We start from the raw sequence: 26,041 nt of genomic DNA, 5'->3' as shown, positions 1-26,041 counted from the left end.
AGTGCCCCATGGCTAGAACCTTCTTCTGCATCGACAATAACAGTTATTTATGTAGCGACCAACGTATGCAGCTACTCTCAGACGTGGTGCATACTTGGAAAACTTCGCAATCCGATAAACATCCCCTACTGATTTCTGTAGGTGTACCATGCAGGGTCGCAATTATTCATTTACTCCAACGACTACGTTATTCTTTGCTCCGGACACTCGACTTCCGCTCTGTAGAGAAAGTCTGGCCCACGAAACCAGCGGGACGAAACACTCGTAGAGGGTCCCCACTTAGTTGCAGCGTCGACAGGGTTGTGCCGTCTTGACAGGTTGAGTCGGATGTTCCCGGTAGAGGAACCGTTGACTGTGTGCATATTGTTGGCGTATCCTGAACTGATGAAACATTTGCTTCAGATGTCCACAAACTGCTTTTGGTTGTTCACGGAATTTGCACAGCACCGAGGCAAGAGAGGTCAGCATCGGACGGATCTGACCTATTCCGATTGCGGAGGATCTAGCCTACTCCGATCGCGACCCGGAGCTCTCTGATTGTTCTGCTATCTCCTTTGCAGCAACGACATAATCTGCGTTAGCATCATCGCATTCCAAGTACTTTCCTGCTTACACATGTTCCGCACGATGTTGTCCGGATTTAGGACGCATGCGGTTTCGTCTCGCTTCGTATATACCTGAATCGAGGGCAGTAAAATATAGCATGCTCCGGGGTCCCCTCGATATTTGGACAAGCCAGACAATGTGGAGACTCTGCGTGTCCGAATCTGTGCAGATATTTCCAAAAGCATCAATGACCTGACAAAAACTGAGTTAGGAAGAAGTTAACTTCTCCTGTAAGTCTATCTTCCTTTCTCCGAATTATTCTGCTCCTGCTGCCCAGAGTTGGGAAAAAATCTGAAATTCATTCTACAGTAGCCAAACAAAGCCAATCGCAGTCAGCGAAGACAGTGAAACTCATGCCTATCGCAACTGTAGGCAAAGAGCCTTGAAAATTGCATAAAACCCGTTGCTAAGGGTAACCCAAAATTACTGTAGAAAAATGTTCTATTTCCCGCTGCATTTCCCGCATTTAGAGCCTTCAATGACACTCACGATGTAGAAAAATCATGCACCCAACATAGGCTACTTGATGAGATTCACGTTTTTGAACTACTGTACTGTGAAAGCCACGTGATTTTCGCGAAATTCAAGCCTACTACTATTACCATTCCCAGCACTGCTGCTGCCACCTCGCCATTGTATCCATTCTGATGGTATTCCTCACATTCATTGTGTCCTTTTGCTGGTAGCATGCTATGTCCTCCACAAGAGTGATGCATATGGGGATCATTCCGGCGATAACGCACATTGCCTCCGACGATGTAGTGCGGTAGGCTCTCGCCACCCGTATAGCCATGAGCCGGAACGTACCTGCCAGGTTATCTCGGTTACGTTTGATCCCCAACGCTGCAGCCCAAACCGGGACTCCGTACCTCAGTATAGACGATGATACGGTCACCAGAAGACGCCTCGTGCTGCTCCAATGTTGGGCATGATCATAGCTACGGTGTTAGCTGCTTTCACTGTCTTTTTGCAGGCATAGTCTACGTGGCTGTTGAAGTTTAGCTTGTCGTCGACCATTACTCCAAGATGCTGTAGAGAGCGTTTCGATGGGATTGCGTGCCCTCCGACGTTGATCTCCAACTACTGAACCGTCTTGCAGTTGCTGACCAGCACCACCTCCGTTTTGTGATGAGCCAAATGCAGCTTGACTCCAGCAATCCACAATTCAATGGTGTCTAGCGAATCCGCCATCAGCATCTTCACCTACTCTGCAGTCTCGCCAGTTATCGCAAGAACGACGCCATCTGCGAACCCGACGATCTCGACTCCATTCGGCAGTGTCAAGGTTAGCACTCCATGGTACATGATATGCCACAGTGTTGAACCAAGTATAGATCCCTGTGGAATTCGCACCGTTACTTCAATCGACATCCGTTCCTAGTTTGTGTCGTAAACCAGTACCCGGCTCCTGAAGTAGCTTTGCCGAACTTTACACAGATATTCGGAGATCCGCATTCTGTGTAGGGCTCCGGCGGTAGCTTCCAAACTGGCACTGTTGAACGCGTTCTTAACATCTGTTGTTACCATTGCGTAGTACCGATTGCCTCTCCTCTTCTGCTTGGACGCTTTCTCCGTGCACGCGAAGTCATCGCCCGAATCGCATCCACCGTCGAAGTTCTTTTACGAAATCCAAGCTGCCCTTTCGACAATCCGTTTTCGCCTTCCGTGTAGATCGTTAGCCTGCCGAGGATGACCTTCACCAGAAGTTCACCAAGAGGGCGGAAGCAGCCTTCCGCTAAACACTTCTGCAACGCTATCCTAAATGTATCTAGGAATGCCAAGATTGCGCTTCGTTGGGGATACCATCTGGGCCGGGAGCTTCAATCCTTCCGCAATCGTTAGCGTTGTAAACTTGGATACCGGCATTTTCTTCATCTACGTCAGCGTATGGTGTGGGTGGCCACGCTGTGGGAGCGTGCGTAGGAAAGAGACCGTCCACTATCAACTCCAGTTTGTCGGGGCACTTTTCAGCTGGTGTTACTGGGCCCTTAATCTTCGCCATCACTACTCGATAGGCGTTGCGTCAGCTTGCCGGCACAACTCCTTGTAGCAGTTCGATTTACTCGTCGCTATCTCCCATTTGAACGTGGCTCTGGCCAGCCGGTAGGTCACCTTACGCTCTTCCTTGCTGGCTTCCGATCTAGCTCTCTGCACGCGTCTTCTGGCTCTTGAGCAGGCTGCACGGATGGTGCTGAGTCTGTCGTTCCACTAGTATACAGGACGCCGCTGATACCTTGGTTCCATTTTTTTCGGCATAGTAGAGACGCACGGTCTTCTCAACGCTTCTGTCAGTTCTCATCCATCCCTATTTGGAGCGTCGCTTACTGCTCGGAGTGCTTCGACGAAAAACTTCTTGTCGAAATGCTTCGCGTTCCACCTACGTTATCCATTCCTCCTCTGCCATAGTTCACAACTGTTCTGGCCAACGGAGTAGTGGATCCCTTGATGGTCACTGTATGTGTATTTTTCGCTAACTCCACGGCTCAAGCATTGAAGTCTCCTTCGATGATTAATGGCGTTCGATCGATCATCTTGTCAGTTAGCACATCCAACATCTAGGTGTATACTGCTCCAGTGTCCACCTTGGGGGCGTAACAGCTGCACACGAAGATTCCATTAATTTTAACGATCACGAAACCCTCGTATGAGCTTTCGACTATTCCTTGGATAGGGAATCGGCACATTACTTGGATTGCCGTCGTTTCTGCTCTGTCTGCTACCCAATTGCCGTTATCGGGAGGAATCTGTTGTCGACTGCCACAATAGTTGTTGTGCGGCATCGCAATGATTTAGGCCCACCTGCGTTATCGTTCGCTTTGCACAGCACGCACCTAGGTGTCTTCAGGGAGCTGACAGGGATCAGCATGTCTGGTCCTTTTAGGAGTAGACGAGTTTTATCTTTCCCGGCTTTCTCGGATTTCTTACGGTGCCTAATGGTGGATACCACATTTTTCGGGGGCCTGTATACTCTATCTCACCCTTCGTCACCTCATGAATATAGTTGCTCCCCAAATACTCACTGATTTGATGATGTACGTTTGCTTGTAGCTCATGATCGCCCTTCATTCTCCTCTCAAAACATTCCAGACGATACGAGGCCATAGGAAGACTATTAGGTATTTCTCATGATCGTAGCGCCACAGCCCTGTTTCAAATCTATTTGAAAGGCGCTTTGTGGTAACCTCCAAAACTCTGCAAGCACGTTTGTCTTCCTTCGACTTCGGACCCTTTTCTGCCGAGACCCCGATGCTTTCGACGGTGAAACACTGTTTGACAAGAACGTGTAGTTTCTGATCGGATTGGCTTTGGTTTTGGCATTCACACATATGCAACGTGAAGTTCGCTACCCTTTTGCTCTTGGTAGCGTAGCCATAGATTGACCAGTCAAAACGAGTTTTACTGGCTATAGGTTTGCCTAACCGTCCTTCACGTAGGCTTAGCGTTACTTAGCGTGAGACTGACATTATTTGAGCCAATCAGAACACCAGGAATGGCTGATTCATAGCTGGATATCGGCAAGCCCCGAAGATAAGCGTATCGTCACGCCAATTCGCCGTACTTCACCGTTTGTTTTGGAAGCTTTAGGCTAGAAACCGTTGTACCTAATGGGGCAGCCCCTATCCGGCATCAATGTGACCCTCTTCTACACTGCCTCAGGGTCGGCATATGCGCTTGAATTCCCCGCGACCAAGAAAATGCTTGAACACCAAATTTACACTTCAACCCACTCTATTGAAATTGTGCACACAGGTATCTTTATTGATGTCTATCCACTTCCTTTCAGCCTATCTCCTACCTTCCACATCCTCTTCTTCTCTTCTTTTGATGTCGGCGCCCCTTCGCTGTTCCGCTACTTCACCTTCGTCCTTCCCTCGTCGCTGCTGGTTCGCACCTCTTTTCGGATGGAATTGGCTTCCTGCTCCTCCTATCTTTCCATCACTTTCCTCGGGCAGTGTCGCTACTAACAAAATGGCGGTCACCGACGCTAGCACTTTCTTGCCCTTTGCAAACTCTTTGGCTCTTTCTACACCACCCACCAATGACCGCCCATTCTTCTTGTCCGTCTAGGCCTAGTGGTGAGTAGCGGAACTGGCTTCGATGTGGCTGCATGCTGTTCAGTGAGCGATGGGAGGTTACAAGTGAGTGACAAAAGTTTAATAAAATGCTGTTTTTTCATACAAAATGCCCAAGATTGGAGATCTGTATCTTAACTTATGGTGGTCCGAAATGACTGAAATTTGGATGATGAACTACAAATAATCTGAAGCTTTGTGTACAGTAAGTTCATTAAAATTCATGCTTTTTCCAAAAGTTGTCAGAGGTTTGGTCAAATAAATAAGCTAGTAAGCAAGTGATTTTTTAATTTCATTTAAAAACGGCAAGTTATGGTTGGATAGTTCAATCGGCAAAGTTAGTCACTTTCGGAAGTCACACAGACTTGCAGAACACACCAACCACTTACAACTTTCCGTTGTTTAATTAAATAAAAAAATCTCGGTTGCTTACTTTTGTATTTGAACAACCCTCTGAAACTCTTTGAAAAATGACTTTAATGTAATAAAAAAAACTGTAATGACAAAATTTCAGCAAAATTTGTAGTTCGTCATCAAAATTTCAGCCGCTTCGGAGCACCAAAAGCTGAGATACAGATTTTTTTATGGACTAACAGCATTTGATTACTATTTTTTCTCACTAACTGTATTTGCTTTTTCAATGCACTGGACAGCAAGTTAATTTGCTTCAAACTGGCTTGCGGAAATTGACTCACAATAAGTAAAAAAATGTCATTGGGGACTTTTATACAAAACATCGCTCATTGAATTATTTGCTAAGCAATTCCATTTGATCAGCGCTCTTCAGGATACTTCTCAATTCAATACCCTGATAGCGCTACAAGTTTTTCTTCTTCTAGAAACCCTTCTGCGATTGATTTGGTCTTAACCGACTCTAGCCATCTTTGTAGCCAACAGGTTACTCACGCTAATTTTGATTCTGATCATATCCCTGTTACATTTAAAATATACCATGAAGCGATTCTGAATCCTATCAGCTCCACTTTCAATTATTTTCAAGCCGACTGGAATACACATGAAACATAAATCGATAGTAATCTTGATGTTAAAATTTCTTTACAAACAATACTTGATATTGACATTACTCAAGAAACCTTAACAAATTCTATTGTTGAGCTATTGCAGTACCAAAATGTGAAGAAAAATTCGAATCCATGATTATAGGCGACGATCTTAAAGTCTTGATCCGTCTTAAAAACGTGAGGATTATTTCAACGCACACGCGATCTAGCACGACAATTCCGGAATTGAAAGTGGAAAACAAAGTATTACTAACTAATTGCAAAAAAGCTAAACAACTTGCTATGCAGTTTGAAACGTGCACAATTTTATTTTGGGACTCATTACTCCAATTGAAAATTATTTACTCAGGATTTTGAAAACATTCTCGATCACGAGAACGAGAGAACGAAAAATTCTCCCAAGCAGCACAGTGTGTTTCAACTCAAGAATAAAATCACAGACAAACAGACGTAACACTTAGAACAAATGTCGATCAAAATCATAGTCACGAGGACATGTACGCCCAATGCTAAAATCGGTGTGTTTGGCCGATAGGCCAACAGATGGCGGTAGTGTGCAAACGTCAAACACGAACAAAAACGATGCGAGCGCTGCAGGTGGTGAATCGGCCACCTACCATATTTTTGAACCGACCGTTAAAAAGGTGGTCGATGGCCAATGATGAGAGTGTGACGTCTGTTTGTCTGTGATAAAATTATCTCTTGTAACTAATCCGAGTTGTCAATTTTTGAAAATATGACCTACCATTGCACTGAATAGCAACGCAAAAAGTGCAAGAGGCGGAGTCTGTTTGCAACATATTTAAGTTATATCAAAATTGCTTATTTGTTGCAAAATACTTGAGAGAATAAAAATGAAAACAAAAATATGAACGAGAATCAAACTTCCAACCGCGAGATCATCAACTTTCTCCTATACTCACTACTCCACCAGCTCTTCGAACAATTGCTTCGCCAATACACTATAAAAGCGACCACATGGCCCATTAATCAAAGTTTGTTGCTTATAACTTTACTGCACCCTTTGGAATACAAGTTCATTACTGGTGAAATTAGACCACTCCTGAAATAAATTAAACTTTTCGAAAAAACTTCCACGCAACACATGAGAAACACCATTTAAACAATCAAACTATTGCTAGACCGTGTTTTCGTTGTAAGATGATACGTAAGGTGCAACTCAACCATATTGCAACTGGATTGACACAAATAAACTTGTAGCTGTCACACACGTAGTTTAGTGCAACTTTCTCGCAACTGGGATGAATCTTCTTGAGTTGTTGGTATGGGAACGAAAATCGAATGCAAGTTGCGGATGCTTTATGGTGAAGCGGCGTGTAACTCAAAGAATCATTAGAACCATCATTGATGTAATAGTAGTAGTTTCGCCTTTCCATGTATATTTTCAAAACAAACAAACAAAAAATATAACATTTTTGTTAAGCATATTTTTATGTAAACACATGGGAAATTTAGTAGATTGACGAGATTGGAAATCAAAATCAACTGTTCAATCGTACATATCAAAAGAAAATATTACAATTTAATAAAGGGCAACGGGATTTCTCTGTTTTTTATTGGATTTATCGCATATTTTTGTTATGCATCGGGACGGTTTATGTTTGCAAGGGATGACGGTGTTGTCAGGTGATTGGTAACAGATTTCTCTAGCAATTGTTATATGCTTGTTTTCGGAACATTTGCTGCATATTATAAAATTTTTTCAGCATGACCATGCTGAGGGTCGTGGGTTCGAATCCCGCTGGTCGAGGATCTTTTCGTAAAGGAAATTTTCTCGATTCCCAGGGCATAGAGTATCTTCGTACCTGCCACACGATATACACATGCAAAAATGGTCAATCGGCAAAGAAAGCTCTCAGTTAATAACTGTGGAAGTGCTCATAAGAACACTAATCTGAGAAGCAGGCTTTGTCCCAGTTGGGACGTAACGCCAGAAAGAAGAAGAAGAATTATAAAATTTTATCATTTTGCAAATAGTTTTCCATCACAATATCACTGATTTAATAAACTATTAATGATTTTTTTGATCAATCCACATTAAATGCTATGATTTTACAGATAGCAACTCTGACATCACTGCGCTCAACGATCGCGATGATTGTCCACACACGATAGACGCGTCCCGACGCATTGCACTGTGGAGCTTTTCAATTATTTTGGGTGGTCCAAATTGATAAACACTTGGTATGATTTTATGCTTCGTAGAGATGGTTTCTGTGATTTGAGAGAATCGAAAAACAAACAACGTATGAGTTTCAAGTTTCTATGCTTTACCCAACGTTTCCGCACTGTAAATAATACAACAGAAAAAAAAGTTGGATATTTTAGACTATAAACACAGGCATGTCTCAGTGTACGGTGGCGGCGTCGATTCGCAGCAAGTGAAAACCATCGCCATAATAGTTTTGAGTGATGCGGTTGATAAAACTTTATAAATATTTGATTCCCGTTTGAAATGTGTTCCTTTAAGGAAAGTGAATGAAAGATTTGTTTAGTGGAAGTGTAGTGAACGCAATATGAAATCCAAAACACAAATGCTTGCTGAAGAATTACAATGGAAAAGGTAAGCACCTTCTATTTACAAGTGTAGTTGTGTGAGGCAATGAAATGTGGCATGAAATCGGAGATTTTTTTTTTGAGAATTTAAATCTCATGTATATTATCGCTAAATTGATAATGCTATATCTGAAACATAACATGGAAACCGGTCTTTTGGGAGAAGTTTCAAGAGTTTGTTTGAAAAGTTGCTGAAACCATCATGTTGATAAACATGACTTCATTGCTATTTGAAAGGGACATTTGCAGCAAATCTTGTCGTTTCAAAAATGTTGAACGTCAAACAAGGAGTGAAATGCATGTTCATTGGAACGGAAAATAAACTTTATGAGCCCCGATATCAATATCAAAGCAACCGAACTAGAACCAGGTAAGTTACAGATGCTTTTATTGAAACGCGAATAAAACCATTTTTGAAAAGCATCTCTTTGGAAGATGTTTCGCGTGCTACTTGGTTTGTGATACGCATCCGTTCTCATTTACAGACAAAGAACGAAATGTATTTCCTGCAGAAGGACTGAAGATGTCATTTAAAAAAACTGTTTTTTTTTTGAAAAGTGATAAAAATTTTCCTAAAGTAATTCCAGAAAAGTCCTTTAACAACCTCTATAGGTATATGGGTGTTCTTCTTCTTCTTTCTGGCATTACGTCCCCACTGGGACAGAGCCTGCTTCTCAGCTCAGTGTTCTTATGAGCACTTCCACAGTTATTAACTGAGAGCTTACTGTGTCAATGACCATTTTTGCATGCGTATATCGTGTGGCAGGTACGAAGATACTCTATGCCCTGGGAAGTCGAGAAAATTTCCAACCCGAAAAGATCCTCGACCGGTGGGATTCGAACCCACGACCCTCAGCTTGATCTTGCTGAATAGCTGCGCGTTTACCGCTACGACTATCTGGGGCCCCTATGGGTGTTATTTTCGAATAACTTTCAGAGGCAATGTTTTCAAAATGTATAAAATAAAGCAATACCAAGAGAATTTTTGTTCAATTTATAAATTAATTTCATTCAAATTCTTAGAAGAATTAACGTAGAGTTTGTAGAGCAATTATTGGATGGGTTCTAAAGAAAATATCCATGATAACTTACTGATAAAGATTCTATGTACTAAGAAGGAATACGAGAAGATACCCCTTCGAGAATAGAGTCCCAAAATGTTTGATAAAATCTTGTTTTTTTTAGTTAACACGAAAGAGCGTATTCTTGCTACTACTTTGGCATTCAAGTAACGGTTATACCATATTTAGGCTTAATTTTTCAAAGTTTGAACACTGATCATGTGTGACGTCCAGTTATGCTACGTTCAGCCTAGAGCTGCTACTACGTAATATAGGCTGTTTGTGCAAAACGTTCAATATATGTACATTCACCTCACCATTTTACCACCACATATGTATAAGAAATAGATCGTATTTAATTCAATAAATATTACTATAAGTTCATGTTCCTCCGCCATGGCAGGTCGGCTAGAAAGTCGGTCATATTTTACTTATTTTTTTACCAATTATCGCACAACAAAATTAGGGTTCAAATCGCTGCCGATCATAGGCTCTCTTGATATCAGAAACCTTAAACCGAACGTAGCAAGAAAAAAGCCAAAGGGGTTTTACTTTTCAACACTGGGGTTGTTCTTGTCTGACATTTCGGAAAGGACACGGAAAACAAAATGCACCCAAAATTAGAATTCAAACCAATGGGTGTATCAAAATCTCAAAAACCGGAAAATGGATTTTCTGACTTAAATGAACGAAAAACTTTCAAAATATGAGTAAACATGTGTTTTGGACTAAAATTAAGCGTTTGATACTAATATTGGGACAGGGCTTTAGAACCCTATTCCTAGGCGAGATTCTTAGCAGAAACCTTTTAAGTTGTAAACTGTTAATGAAATATGGAATTATTTCGCAGTAAGATCATTGACATTGCCATAGGTTAATTACAAGGTGTTCCAAGAAGTATACTTTATAAGTCGAATCGATCAAAATGACTCGACTGGAGTCACTGTCGACCAAAAATTTCACTCGACACGGCTCTATCCCTCGAGCTTTTTGGCAGTTGTCCTTCTATATGAAAGGATTACTACGGGAGTCGTTGGGTGACTTCTGAAATATGTTAGCTTACTTTGATCGACAGTGACTACTGACGAGTCACACAAAAGTGTTCTATTTGTCAAATGCTGTTGACAATTTTTAAGAATAATTGAAGCTTTGTAGCAAAACAGTTGTCTTTAAACTGGCTACGCCCATGCCGCTGCCTGAGTTGAGTACACACCTACACTTGCTCTCCATTGTCGTCTCAAAAGAGGTTAGAAAGGCACAAACAAAAGCCTTGAAAGTGCTGCACATTTCATCCATCCCATCTATCCCTAAACTGTACGGAGTAGATTTGGAGCAAAGTGCACTTTGCTCGGAATGATGCATTTGTTGTCCTGTGTACGAACATCTGCAAGCAGTTTACTATCAATTGTCTTCCACTTAGGTGGATGGCTGGCTATCAATTCCGGCAGATGACGATAAGACACAACAGCACCACAACCCTTTAGCATTCAGTTTGTCATTTGGAAATTGAAAACATCGGAACCTAGCAACCGAATTAGGGATTCTGCTTCAAATTACAAATCATCGGGTTCACAATTGATTCACTTACCCTAATCTGCATGCAGTCGGTGATCTGTATGCCGCCTACTTCTCGATTTGACACCGAAGGAAATCTGAGACCCACAGATGGTTCATTTTAGGTAAACGAAGTAACCCACAGTTTCTCGCCGTGCCACACCAGAGAATCAAGAGCCTTGCTTCTTGGACCGTATCACACAAAAGCGATCAATTGAAAATCAAATTAAATTCAATCTTTCCGCTCCCACGTTGAATCCCTACATTATTGTTATTTTCGTTCCGTTCGTTTGTTCTCCGCCACCCACACCAACCTTCCTCCCTGAGACATCTTTCAAGACTCTGTCAGTGTCTTTCCCACCTCTCGAAGTAGGGATACGGGTGCATGTTGCCATTTACATCAGGAACGTAAACCTCATATAGATCCCTATCATCATCATCATCATCACCACCACTGCGAACGACGACAATGATTTCAGACTAGAACATGCTCACAGAACAACAGCGCTTCCACTTCAGCGAAAAATCTAAAGGTAACGAAAAATAATAAAAGTTCACTTCTCTGCTTCCGCGTGATTTATTCCCAACCAACACGGCACGCCAGGAATCGAAATCAAATCAACGCCTGCTGCAGTGGCTTGTATGTTGCCAAAGCAACCGAACATCCAACCCATTCAAATCAAGCGGCATACGCTGGAGCAGTGGTTCCTAACCGTTTCGGTGCTGCAACCCTATACAAAGTCGACTCTCCACATCTCGGTATCGAGAAAGGGGCCCGCGGACCACCACCAGTTGGGAAGCCCTGCGCCTCAGGCTAGAGCTTACGAAGTGCAGATGCAGTGGTGCATACTTAGTCTTGGCTTGCGCTTTGATCGGGGCCTCCCAAAGAAACTGTGGAATTTTCTGTACAAGGTGTGGTTGCGCGCCTCTCACGCCAACAGAGGTGGGATTGGAACAATAAATTTTTGAAAACGCTCTGCCACGGAACGGTGCACTACTGATTTATGGATGGGCACGCGGCTGCCGATTTCCGGTGTTCCGGCAGGCACTCCTTCGGTTGCTGGGTCGGTTGAATATGGTTATGGAAGTGGATATTTCTTGGTGTGAAAAATTGCTTGCTATGTGTCCTGTTATTACAAATTTCTTTGCATATTTAGAGGAGATCTATCAGTTATTATTTTTCAATCCGCAGAAATAGAACTTCAATTACTAAATAAGGCAGTCTAATAGGATTGTGAATCCTAAAGAAAGAAAAAGGAATTGTTGGTAGCTTTCAAATTTTCTGTATAAAAGTTTCTGAAACTTCTGTACGGTAAATTTACAATCTTCTCTTTTAATACTTTTTCAAATATGATTTGCAAGCTTCTGTTTAGAAGTTTTCCAAGAATTCATATGAAGCTTTTTAAGCTTCTGAAGAAAGTTTACCAAACATTCTACTGGATGTTCTGGAAAGCTACAGTTGGAAGCTTTCAGATGCTTCATTTGAAAACGTTTGAAAGCTTCTGTTGAAACATTTGGAAACTTCTGGTTGGAACTATTGAAAGCTTCAGCTTTAGCTGAGAATAATCAAAATGTTGTCGCTAAATCTTAGAGAGGGTCATGCCCTCGGGCCCCCACTATCATTGGTCCCCGAAAAACATATTTGTAGATAAACTGTTACGAATAATTAGAATCAATGGAATGGTATATATTTTTTGAATCACATCGTATGATTTGGAAGATTCAATTTTGTTTTAAGAAATCCGAAAAAATTGGCCGAATTTTATGCAAATTTTTTGAGTTTAAATGAAATTTCGAAAACAAAATATCGGAACATTCAGAATGGAATTTTGTTGACTTCATGAGAAACAAGTAGATTCGAAAACGATTTGGATAAACATTAGGGTGCGGCTTATTCTTCAAAAGTTCTCAAAACCAAAAATTCGTGTGCTCTTATGAATTCAAATTACATTAGAAGAAAAACCTTAAAATTTGACCCAAAATTATTAAGATTTAGTGGTGGCGCAAGCGTCTTGAATGTGTATTTTCAAGTTATAAAAAATGGCCTTTAATGAAAAAGCCATAACTTCGGTAATTTCTAACCAAATTTTGAAATTTTTAGCACCTTTATCTTCAAAATTTAAATTCATGAAAACTTTGTAGAACACCAAATTTGTCTAAAACCAAAACTTGTTTCAACAAAAAGTAAGTTATTCCATTTTTTACTCATTTTACTGAAAAATATCTTTGTTCGACCATAACTTCTAAAATACTTAACCGATTCCAAATATTTTCACATGGTTTTGAAGCTTATTTGAATGTTTTCAAACTTTTAATGCATCACATTTCACTAAAATATTGTGTTGACCAAATAATTCAACATAAACTGCATAAAAACATGTGCAGTAATACCTCGATATAACGTAACTCGATTTTTATTTTCGTTACGTTATATCGAGGTTAAGTTATATCGAAGCAAAATATTTTTTTTCTGAATTTCGTTCATCATGTATTGTTTGGTGAGAAAATGGGTCTTATATTGATATTATCAGGGTGTCTACTACCTGGAAAAACCTGGAAAACTTGGAATTATCAGGGAATTTTATTCAACCTGGAAAAACCTGGAATTCTCAGGGAATTTCGGCTCCACTCAGGGAAATTATTTTGAAACAGTAATAAATGGTATAAATTGTCGTTTTTGTGACAAAAAATGTCCTCAATTTAAAAAATTTTCGTCTGCGCCGCTATAAAAACGCTAGTTGACATGTTCAGTCTTTTCAACGATTTTTAATTAATCAGCGTAAAACATATTTAGACAAGGACACTTAAGATTAGCAAATTGGTAAAGGCAAGTACAGCTCCAATTAGGTGTCGTTCATAAGTAGTTGATAAGTTGAAAAAAATCAAAAATTTTTACAAATGTTTTTTTGTCTATTATACCAAAATAATAAACTTTGAAGGGAAAGATCAAAAATTACAATAGACACGAAAAATATTACATGTCTCAAGTAAGCAAATTTTCTTTTAGAGTCTAGATTACTGTGCAAGTCTCTATTTTTGGTTATGGTCTCTAAAGTCTATTTTAATAAAAATTATCTCTAAAATCCCTTTTAATCTGCTTGCAGTGAATTCTGATGCAAAATTATATTATAACTATTAGGCTTTTAGGCGACTAATCCACAAGTTCTTGGATCTCGCGAGGAATGCTTCAGTCATTCTAGTAATTTTTCCAGTGATTTCTTCTTGAATACTGAATACAGTTCTGAATGTCTCCCCAGATACTACCAGCGATTTCAATGGATGCTTAGAGGCATTTCTTCAGAATTTGGTCCTAAAATTGTAGAGCACTCTAACGCTTCCTCAAAAGTTTATTCCAGAGTTTTTGGAAAAAAAAAATGTTCCGACATTTTCCTACAAAATCCTAAAATAATTCCTAAGCCGTTTTTTTTCATTTATTCCAGGCATTTTCATAGGGATTTTTTCAAATATTCATCCACTATTACTCTCAGGAATTGCTCCAAAAATCCTTCAGGCATTATTCGATGATATCTATTATAAACTTCTCGAAGAATTCCTCTATAAATTTGACATAGGATTAAGTTGCTCCAGAAACTTATCTTGGAATGTCTCCAGCATATCATCAAAATATTGTTGCTGCGGTTCAAACACTTCTCTAATAATTTTTCAAATAAAATATTCACGGATTATTCAAAACTTTAGTCAAAATTCAGGGATTCGGTCCGAATTGCTTCAAAACGTCTTGTAGGACATTATTTGAAGATTCAAATTTATGTTTTAATTCTTTTAGGATAAAATTTTATCAATAAATTAGGAGGTCTTCCAGACACGCTCGTAGGAATTCTTCAAGGAGTACTTAGAACTCACATAAGCTTCATCTGAGTCTACTCTAGGAAATTCATCGCAGATTTTTTTAATTTTTTCTCCACAACATCTAAAAAAATTTCTTTATGTTTCACTGAATGAAAAAATATTTAAAGACTTCTTTAAGGAATGTTTAAAAAAAAAAAAAGGAATTTTGCATTCTTGAAGATGCTCTAAACGGGAATGCTGGAGGAAGTTCTAGGGAAATCAATGGAATATTTTTTTTGGATGGATGATTCCTAATGTGATTATCCTTGGAATAAATCCAGATTGAATTATTGAAGATATAGAAAACAAGATTCATGGAACAATTACTAAGAAAGTTCGTGACAAATCTCAAAACAAACTCATGAAGAGATCTGCGGAGTAATATGTGAAAGAAATCTATACTAAATCGAGCTGTTGTCGTAATGTCATAAGAAATTCCAAACAGGGCCTTAGGTCTATAAAGATTTTATTTGTAACACGGTCATACTACTAACTCTGATTTCCACAAAGAAAAAAATACCGAAACGCTCTCCAGAATCCTGAATCCCATTTTAAGGGAAATAATATTTTTTCCTTTAAATCGAATAGACTATTTTTTTTATGACCGATGATTTAAGGCACTTTCAGATCATTTGTAAACATTCTTGATTTTCGTGGCAGTTAAGGTGGAAATTAATCAAAGCCAAACTTCAAATTTTCAAGGGCACAAATCTGGAGAACCAAACACCCGTTTGAGCTGAAAACTTAATCGATTGGTCACTACCAGCTAGTGACCAATCGATTATGTTTTCAGCTTAAACGGATGTTTGGTTCTCCAGATTCGTGCTCTTGAAAATTTGAGGTTTGGCTTCGATTCATCTTCACCTTAAATAAAAATCGCCTTTTTCCTGTATATACTAAAAACAAAACCGATAATTGTTTTTTTTTTGAAGCGAAAAATACTTTGAAATTTATTTTTCAATAAATTTATTTTCAAGGATACTTTTCATTTAAAAAAAGTTTTTTGCCATCTAAAATTGACTATTTGGGTATTTTGAGGGATTTGCTCATCCTGGAATTATTTTTTAAAACCTGGAAATCTCAGGGAATTTCATTTCTGTAAATGAGTAGACACCCTGATTATTGAAATAGAAGGCATTTTCAGTTTATCTCACATTTTTTTTTTGAATATTTTTCAGTATGTAATTATTTATATTTTTCTTTTTGTTTTATTTTTAACTTTTACCTTTTTAATGCAGTAATCCCTAATGAAATGTATTCAGGAAAAAAACTTTGAAGGAATCCTTGAACACTCGGAGAAACTATAGAAGAAATTCATAAATGAGATCTTTCAGAAATCTTGAAAAATGTTAATGTTGAGCAATCCATGAACATTTCTAGCAAGCAGTTATGGAATTTCAAGAATTTTGTTATGAGGAACTCGTGGTAGAACTCCTAAAGCAAATCTTTTGGTAATTTCTAGACAGAATTTTAGAATGAATGTCCCAAGAATTCTTTGAAAAATGTTTTTTTAGAATTCATGAAGAAATCACTAGAAAACTATCAAAAACAAGAACTATCTTCGAATAATTTTCATGCAAAAATTTCTGAACGAATACATTGTGGAATTTTCGGTAGTATTTTAGGAGAAATTTCTGGGGGATCTCAGGAGGAGGATGCTCAGTTTTTGAAATCCGTGAATATGTTTTTGTAATAAAAAACATCCATAAAAAAATTTCTAGACTTATAGTCTTCAAGAATTACTTGACGAACCCAATGAAAAAGAATCATTGGAATCTTTCTTAAGAAATTCGTGATGGAATCAATGAAAGATTTCATTTCACATAGAATCCTTGAAGAACCTAAAGTAGTATATGGAATGGTTTCTGCATAAATATTTGTAAAAAGTTCTGCAGAAAATCATAATTAAATTGGTGGAGAAATGCCAATAAAATTGTTCTTCAGGTTTTTGGACGAATACCTGTACGTTTTTTTTAATTAATTTGTAGAGCATTCCAAGAATTATAGCTGGATTGTCCTTTGAAGTGGCTGCTGCAAGAATTCATGAAAAAATGCTGAAATAATTTATAAATTTCAAGACTCCGGAAAAATATAAGGTATCATATGTGGAATCGTTTGAAGAATTCATAGTTGAATCCACTTTGTATCCTGGAGAAATAACACATGAATATCAGGAGGGTTAACTTGTGGAATTTCTGGAATATCCCTGTCGGAATTATTTTAAGAATAGGTTTTAAGTTTTATACATTAATACCAGGACAGTTTGAGATAAGCCCATGGAGCAATTATTGGCGGAATATCTGGAGGCATCTTCAGAATCCGTCGAGAAATTTCGATATCGATTTATGACTGTTTTCAGTGATAGTAAATGCTTGAATTGCCTTGATTTAGTATTGGTAGGTGTTTGAATCTTGAAAAATGTTTATAGCAGTTCATAAACCATGTTTTTAATAAAAATTGTATAAATAAATGGGGTCAAAAAAAAGTTACGTTATATCGAGGTAAAAATTACGTTATATCGAGTTACGTTATATAGAGGTTACGTTATATCGAGGTTACGTTATATCGAGGTTACGTTATATCGAGGTATTACTGTATTTTTAACGAAAAACGACAGTGTTTTTTAAATCATTTTGAAACTAAGATATATTCTTGCATATGTTAAAAAAAATATGCACTGTTCAACTCGTAATTAAAACAAGATGCTTAATAAACTTAAGTTTTATAGGAAAAATGTAATTTTCGCCAAAAAAACTTAAGCAATCAAAAATATGGATTTTTTCTTTAAAAAATCATGTTTTTGAGTAGTTTTTATTACAAACTAAGTCAAAACCATTTTTAGGAAAATGTGTTGTATGAACTGTTTGGAAAAAAACAAATTTTTTTCAAAAACATGTAAAAAGATTGTAAATCGGTTGAGTATTTATAATGTTATGGTTCAACAAATATTGTAAAATGCAGAACAAAAATGGAGAAAACTACATTTAACCTAAACTAGTTTCAATTTTAGACAAATGTGATGTTCTACAAAGCTTTCATAAATTTAATTTTGAAGATAATGGTGCTAAAAGTTTCAAAATTGATGTTTTCACTGAAGGCCATTTTTTATAACTTGAAAAATCACCTTCAAGACGCTTGCGCCACCTCTAAGTCTTAATATTTTTGGCTCAAATTATGAGGTTTCTCTTCTAATGTGATTTGAATTTATAAAAGCACACGAATTTTTGGTTTTGCGAACTTTTGAAAAATAAGCGGCACCCTAATAAACGAGTAGAGTGCAATCCTTTTGCTTAAATTCCTTACGATTTTTTAACGTGACTTTTCCAACTGTAACGAAAGCTTTCTCAACGAAGTTGAGCGTTGGTTAGAATGCAATTTAAATAAAGATCCGTAGAACAGGTAATAGAACTTAATTAAACGATTCTATCGATCACACTGCATGGATGGTAGTGTTAAAATGCATTGAATATAGGATTTTAAGAGACACCTTAGAAAAAGACCAAAAAGAGGCTAGATGAGAACCAAAAAAAAATAAAGACCGCAAATTGACCAAACAGGAAACAGAAAAGTAAAACGTAATCTAATAGGAATCAGAAGATACGAATGTGATTCTTCCTCATAGAATCAGGTCGGACATTACGACAGTATTACTGCTCGTATTACCGATTATTATTTTTTCATGATTTTCTCTAGAAATTTCTTGAGAATTCAGATATTTTCCCAAAAACTCCAGAGATTATTCCGAAGATTTTCCCAGAAAATCATAAAGTGATGATTTCCCGTGAAATTCCTCCAAGAATTTTCATAACGAAATCTTCTTTTCGGATATCTCAAGAATATAACCGGGATTTTTCCAAGGTTAACCATAAAAAATACCCTAGAGGTTCCATCAGGAATTTCTCCAAAGATTCTCAGATATTTTTCAAGAAAGTCCTGAATCCCAAAGAATTTTCCGGTGATCGATTTTACATCGATTTCCTAAGTATATCCTCCAAGATTTACTTTTCGAATATCTTTTATAAAAATTCTAAGATCTACAAGAGTAACATCTGGAGAATACTGTTGAATGATTAGTGAAAAAATATCTGGCAAAACTGCTTCCCTGAGAAAATTACTGGAGATAAAATCGTAGGAGTGTTCAAGGAATGACTGGAGAATATTTTAGAGAAAAACTCTAAGCATGCTTTGATAAATCACTGGAAGATTTTCTTGGAAAACTGGTAAAGGAATCTCTGAAAGTTTTTCTTGAGAGATCCCTGTAGGAGTCCCTGAAAGCATTCCAGATGCAATCTGTGGACATATCAGTAAAAGATTTCTGGAAAATTTTCCTCGAGACATATGAGACGAAATTCTTGAAGAACTTGTTGATTACCCACGGTAAAGTCTTCTATTTTTTTATTTGGAGCCTGTATAATTTTGTATTAAGATTTACTGTAACCAGAATAAGGAAAAAAGAGACTTCAGATACCATTTTGAATAAATTAGAGACCTAGAGACCTTTCATTAAAAATTAAGACTTTTTAGAGACTTGAATTACAATAGGAACCAAGCTTCTAGAAAACAAAAAAAAAACTGCGACCAGCCCTAATTCAATTTCTTCACATCAAAACTGTTGAATAAATCTGTATGTTCAACAATCTCAATATTCAAGTTCAAACTTAACAGAAAAGAATAAGCATAATTTGATCTGAGCTACCAATAAGAAAGCAATCATCAAATAAATTTTATTGTTGACGAATAAGCCCCAAAACCATTGAATTTAACCTGTAAACATATAAACATGACTTTTGGTAATGAAAACTTTACCAAAACATTAATAATATCTGATCTATTCTAATGCATCAACAAGTTTTTTTTCTGTGTAAATGGCCACCACAATACAATGGTTCCAGGGCCCCCATATTTGTGAATCCGACCCTACCTCCTGATATATCTTAAGAAACTTCTTTCAAGAAGAGACTCTTGCTGAGATTTCCCCAGGAATTACTTCGAGGATTTGTTCCTCCGATATAATCTACAATGATTTCTACGGGGATTTCACTAGGGATGTCACCAGCGATTCCTCCGAGAAGTATTTTAGATCACTATGATTTATGAGGCCAGCTCCAGTAGGACTCCAAGATGACCTTCTGCAATTCTGCCAGGAGTTTCTGCAGAAATTTCTCCAAGGATTATTGGAGAGGAGATTTCTGCAGGATAATCTTTACAGTGATTTTTCTAGAAAATTCGCAATGAGTGTCCGCAAGAATTCCTCCAGTGAATCCGTCATATCGTCCCCTTGATGCTACAAATAGATTACTCGAAATTTGAAATTTTTGACTTCAATATGTCTAAATATTATTCTCAATTAGATCTGAAAAATATCTACAGCTCATAAGCGTGTGATTCAATATACATAACTTGAAGCTTATTTTCCAATCATATTCTCTGCGAATAACCATCACCTTGTAAAACGGTCATAGTTACAAATTTGCACATCTCAAAATTTTGATTTTCGAGTTATCTAGTTGTAGCATTAAGGGGACGATATATTCCTCAAGTAAAATTTGTATTGGAATTTCTCCAAGGATTCTTCCAGGAATCCTACCAGATATTCCCCCATGAATTCTTCAAGCGATTTATCCCGATATTATTTCAGAGATTCCTCCAGAACCTCATTAAAGGATTCATCCAGAAAAACTCTATTGGGGTTCTTACAGAGATGTCTTCAAATCTTTCTCAAGGGGTGCACTAGAACAATCTCTTCAAGCATTACTCCAGAAATTTCATCAGTATTTCTTTCATGGGTCACCTTAAGGATGCATGCAGGAATTTTCCCAGGTAGTCCTCTTCAGGGCTCCATGGATTCCTTAAGGAATTTCTCTAGAGATTCCATCAGGAAAATTTCCAGGGAATCCATCAGAAAATCCTTCAAGCATTCTTTACTACACGATTTTTTTTATTTGTTTTTCTTTAAACACGGTATTATGTTGATTCGATGTGTCCGGATGCATCGAATCCCGGACACAAGCCTTAAATCATCCAAAAAATCATTTTCAATTACTTTTATGCATAGAGAATGTAAAAGATATCCTAATTATGGATCCTAGACGAAAACAAATCGGAATTTGGTTCAAAAACACATTTAAAAAGGTCAGTATTCGGCTTTCGAAAGGTCCGGCAATTCTATGCAGCACTATCCAAGGAATTTTCCAGGTAATCTTCCATCGATTATCTCAGAAATTTCTTCAGAAATTCGTTTTGGCCTTAAATTCTGTGGAGATTCCTTCAAGGATTCCTCTAGAAGTTTCTCAGAAGATTAGCCATGGAACAATCCTCTTTCCTTTATCAATAAAATCTCTAAGAATTTCTGCAGGGATTACATTAGGAAAATCTCTACCTAGATTTCTCTAGGGAAATCCCTACATGGATTCCACCCGATATTTCTCCAGTGTTATCTCCAGAAATTTCTCCATGGATTCCTCCAAGAATCATCCAGGGATTTCTTCAGAAATATCTCTGCAGGGAGTTCTTCAGGGATCCTTCCCGCATTATAACCACAGTGATTCTTCCAGAGATCCTCCAAGGATTAATCCTGGAATTTCTCCAGAGATGCCTTTAGGAATTCCTTCAGCAATTTACCCAGGCTATCTTTCAAACATTCCTTTATCAATTATCAATCAGGTAACTTTCCATTAATTCATTCTGCAATTTACCCAGATAGTTTTACTGGAATTCCTTCCGAGATTGACCCAGCCTTTTTTCCAGGAATTTCTCCAAGAATTACTCAACATGGTTTCCTCGGGTATTTATCAATAGACCCCTGAAATATTTTTTTCAAAGGATTTTCAAAAGAATCTTCCAGGGATTAGGTAGGATTCCTCAAGGTATTCTTCCAGATATTCTCCTAAAGATTACTCTAAGGATTCTTTCATGTAATACTGCAGCATTTCTCCATATATTTTTTCTTGAGCGTATCATCCACGAATCTCTAGAGTTTACTCTAAGGAAATTTTTCTAGAGGTTCCTTCTGAGTTGGTCAAAAGTATTTCTCCAGCGATTCTACCAGGAATTTCTCCAGGTGCCTTTTCAAAAACATCTTCAGTGAAGAAGTTCCTAGAGCATTTCCTGGAAACATTCTTGGACGAATCCATGGAGGGACTCTTGGGATATTTTCTAATTAAATACTTGGAGGAATTCATGAGGGAATCTCTAGACGAATTCAAATAGGAATTCGGAGGCCAATAGAGAATCTCTGGAAAGATTTCTTGGGGAACTCTTGAAGAATTACTGGGAAAAATCTTTGGAGTGATTCAAGTGGCGATTTTCTTTGAGATATCCTTCAGAGAACTCTTGAAGGAAAATCTTAAAATAATTTCTTGTAAAATTCCTGGAAGAAATCCTGGTGGAACCTCTGAAAAAATCTTGATGGAATCCTTTGAGGAATCCCTAAAGAAATTTCCGGAATAATTCCTTGTAGAATCTCGAAAGGTCAACTTGGGGAATTTTCTACAAGTATGCTTGGAAATTTTTGGAGTTTTTGTAGAGATTCTCCTAGTTGAATTCTTGGAGAAGTCTCTGGTAAGATTTCTGGAGGAAACTTTATAAGAATATCAAGAGAAAACGTTTGAAGAATTTTTGAAGAAATCTTTGAAGGAGTCCTTGAAGCAATCCCTGGAATAATTGCTTGAAAAGCTCCCGGAGCCTATGGAGGAATAACTCGCAAAATATCTAGAAGAATCCCAGTACAGATTATCCTACAGAAATCCCTGGAACAATATTTGCAAGTATCTCTATAGAAAAATCGGACAGGGAGGAATTGCTGAAGGTATTCTTGGAGCACTTTCGGAACCGGTCTTAAAAATCTTGTAACGATCAAAAGTTCTCCTTGGAGGAATTCCTAGAGGGAATACTGGAGCAATCTCTGACGAAATCCCAGTGGAATTCCTAGAGAAATCGCTGTCGGGATTACGATAACGATTATCTTGCAAGAATTTCTGATACAATTCCTGGAGGAAACTTTGAAGGAGTTCCTGATGAAATCTCTGGAAGAGTGTCTGGAGGAATGGCTGGTGGAAACATATTTCTGGAGGAACTCTGGATTGAAAAGTATTCCAAGCCTCTATTAAGAAGCTTTCCTAGCTTCTGCTAAAAAACCTTCGAAGCTTTCCATGTTTCTATTGAGAAGTTTTCCGAACTTCTATTGATAAACTTTCCGAACCTCTATTGAAGAGCTGTCCATATATAATGGTAAACTTCTATTGAAAAGATTTCAATGTTTCCATTGAAAAGCTTTCAAAGCTTCTATTGAGAAGCTTTCGAAACTTCTATCAACAAGCTTTTGAAGCTTCTTTAAGAAGCTTTCGAAGTTTCTTTTATGAAGCTTTCGAAGTTTCTATTGAGAAGCTTTTAATGGTTCTATTGAGAAACTTGCCTAGCTTCTATTGAAAAGCTTCCAAGCTCAAAAAAGGGTAGCGAAATGGAATTAAAAATCTGGGAACGACGAAATCCATTTTACTGAAGTCTTAGAAACTTGCAAAGCTTCTTGTAGAACACCTCATTTTTTTGAAGTGAGCTGTTCAAGCTTCTTTTGGAAGATTTCAAACATTCTTAGGAAGTTTCAACAAAAATATGTATAAAAGCTTTCCAAAATGTGTTTGGAATATTTGCAAGCTTTTGTTTGAAAGCTCTGAAAGCTTTGCAGGATTCTGTTTGAAAACCTTCCAAAGCATCGTTTGAAAGCTTTAGAACCTTCTGCTTGGAATCTTTTCAAACTTCGGTTCGGAAGCTTTTCAAGCTATCGTTTATAAGCTTAAGCTCCTGTTTGAAGCTTTCTAAGCTACTGTTTGGCATCTTTCTGAGCCAATGTTTGTAAGCTTTCCTTGTTTCTGATTGGAAGCTTACAAAGCTTATGTTAGAAGCTTTCCAAGCAACTTGTTTGACGATTTCCATGCTTCTGTTTGAAAGCTTTTCAAGCTTCTTTTAAAATTTTTTAAAGTTTCGGTTTGGAAGCTTTCCAAGCTTCTGAGTGAAAACTATCCAAACTTCTGTTGGCAAGCTTCTAGCTAAGCTTCTGCTTAGAAAGTTTCCAAGCTTCTGCTTAGGAGGCTTTCCAAACTGATATTTAGAAGCTTTCGATGCTACTGGTTGGAAGCTTTCCGACCTTCGATTTAAAAGCTTTTCTTGCTTTTTTTAAGAACGGTTGCAGGTCGTTTGGCTGAAAGGGTCATTAGGCCGAAATAACATTGTATCATTTACAACTATTTCAAACCGCTAACACATTCATCGGTGTTTTGGCCTTCTTTTAAACAAAAGCGATTCTTTCTAGTAGTAGTTCACTGCGTATATTGTGGGCTTCTAGGTAATTCAAATTATCCTGATGTAGCAATCAACAATCAATTCGACCTTAAAATTCATTCGGTGGCCTCTAGGTCATGCAAACTATCCTGACCTATCCCTGCTAGTTACCCATTCGACTTTACGGTTCATTAAAACGGCCATTTTCGGCCTAACGACCCTTTCGGCCTAACGATCCTTTCGGCCTCACCCTTTCGGTTTAATGGCTTTCAGCCTAACGACATTCAGCCTAACAGGACCTTTAAGAACTTTACTAAGTTTTTGTAAAAAAGCTTTCTAAACATCTGTATGGAAGCTTTTCAAGCTTCTGTTTCAATATTCCCCAAATTAGCCAAATGACATCGTCTCTCCTTAACGACAATTGCCATTTTGATCGACTTTAAACTGAACGAACATTCGTTTGAACCGAACCAAGAACACATGTTCGACATTGAATCGCAAGAAACCGGGGCGGACGGATACAGGTCACTAGCAGAGCAGAACACGGTCCACACTGCCAAGAAGAACAACTTTGATGGAAAATTTATTAAAAAGTAATGCAGTTTCCCGTAACCGAAAGCTTGACAACGTTAACCCAGGAAAAGTTTTGCAATCTGGGCGCTCGATTTCGTCGTGTTATCAGTATCCCCTTCCCCTCTGTTTCCCCTTTCTCCCTAGTATGTGGTATGTGTCGGAAGCAGAAGCAGTGGGTCCAATGTCATTTTCCACCGATAAAGAACACATGGACCAATAACCTAACGTTCCTAACTGTTAGACGAAATGATTCCCGAGCAACAGGAAATTGCTGCAGAATAACAAATTGAAGTATTTTACACCAAGTGAAACTTTTCATTAGTAATTCAGTACCTCTAGAATATCTCAATAAACAAACAATATCTTGTTGAGGTATAGTCAACTCCCCATAACTCGATATTGAAGGAACCATCCAGTTAGGGAAGTATCGAGTTATAGAACACAAAACCAGTGTAAATGCGAGGTAGCCTTAAAATGCAACTCTAACTCGATATCGAGTAAGAGAGAGTTGACAATATTCTTAATACCAACTATGTATGATTCAAACCTGGAACAATACCTTAATATGGTACAATACACCAGTAAAGCGTTCATGCTCGGGATCAATGAGATTCACCAAACTCATTAAACTTCAGGGCAATCAACTTACGAGAGGGAAATGGTTTACCGGAAACGTCATCACGCTCCGTCGGTTGATTGACCGAGAATCCATCCGATTGGACGGGACAAGACGAGACTGAGAGAAATTCTGACAGATTCGACAGATTCCCCAAGCCGAGACAACCGCCGCGAGGTATAGGCCAATTGGTTTCAATTTGCTCAATTAATATAGATGGACTGATTCCCCCCTTTTTTCGAAGGGGCAGAACATAATGGTTCGAATCGACGATTTAGCAGGACAAATGTTATTCTGGATGTTTTTGGAGAAGTTCTTGATGATTGAGTTTTGCATCTTCTTTAAAAAAATTGAAGCAAACTTTTTTGTATAGTTAAATATTTTGACTGCGCTCTTCAGCAAACATTTCCTATATATTATCATGAAAAGCTGGTCGCTTTTCAGACGAACTGGACCAACTGTTTTTAAAGATTTCCGTAGAGCCATTGGTCCCAAGATGAACTAGACCAGGGCCAAAAGTTCTTATTGATAAAGATAAAAAAATAAAAAGTTTGATACAAATTTTTTTCTTAAACAAACCATTCTAACCAACTTTTTTGATAAGAAAATGTTAATCTCAATTATGAAACGATCAACGAGAACAGAGAAAACAATTTTCTTCGTGCTGAATTTTCGATTCAGACCATTGTACACAGTGGACGTGCGTTGCAAGGTTAGTGTTGGTGGGGGAGGCGGTTAGTTAGAAGAGATATGTCAGACAAGCGGATCGAAGCATGCGGTGGTGCATGCCACGCGCTGATGGATGTTTCTTTTCCGTTAAATTGGTCAAACGGG

At 38.0% G+C, this 26,041-nt stretch overlaps 1 protein-coding gene across 7 annotated transcripts in view; it reads right to left on the bottom strand.

Annotated features, from left to right (window-relative positions):
• LOC110674205 (collagen alpha chain CG42342) overlaps nt 1-26,041 on the bottom strand; it is a 658,184-nt gene that overhangs the window by 58,435 nt on the left and 573,708 nt on the right. The gene's annotated exons all lie outside the window — the stretch shown is intronic.

Source organism: Aedes aegypti, chromosome 1 (assembly GCF_002204515.2).
Source record: "Aedes aegypti strain LVP_AGWG chromosome 1, AaegL5.0 Primary Assembly, whole genome shotgun sequence".
Taxonomy (NCBI): Eukaryota; Metazoa; Arthropoda; class Insecta; order Diptera; family Culicidae; genus Aedes; species Aedes aegypti.
Note: the sequence above shows the minus strand (reverse complement) of the source record. Positions and strands in the feature narration are given on the sequence as shown.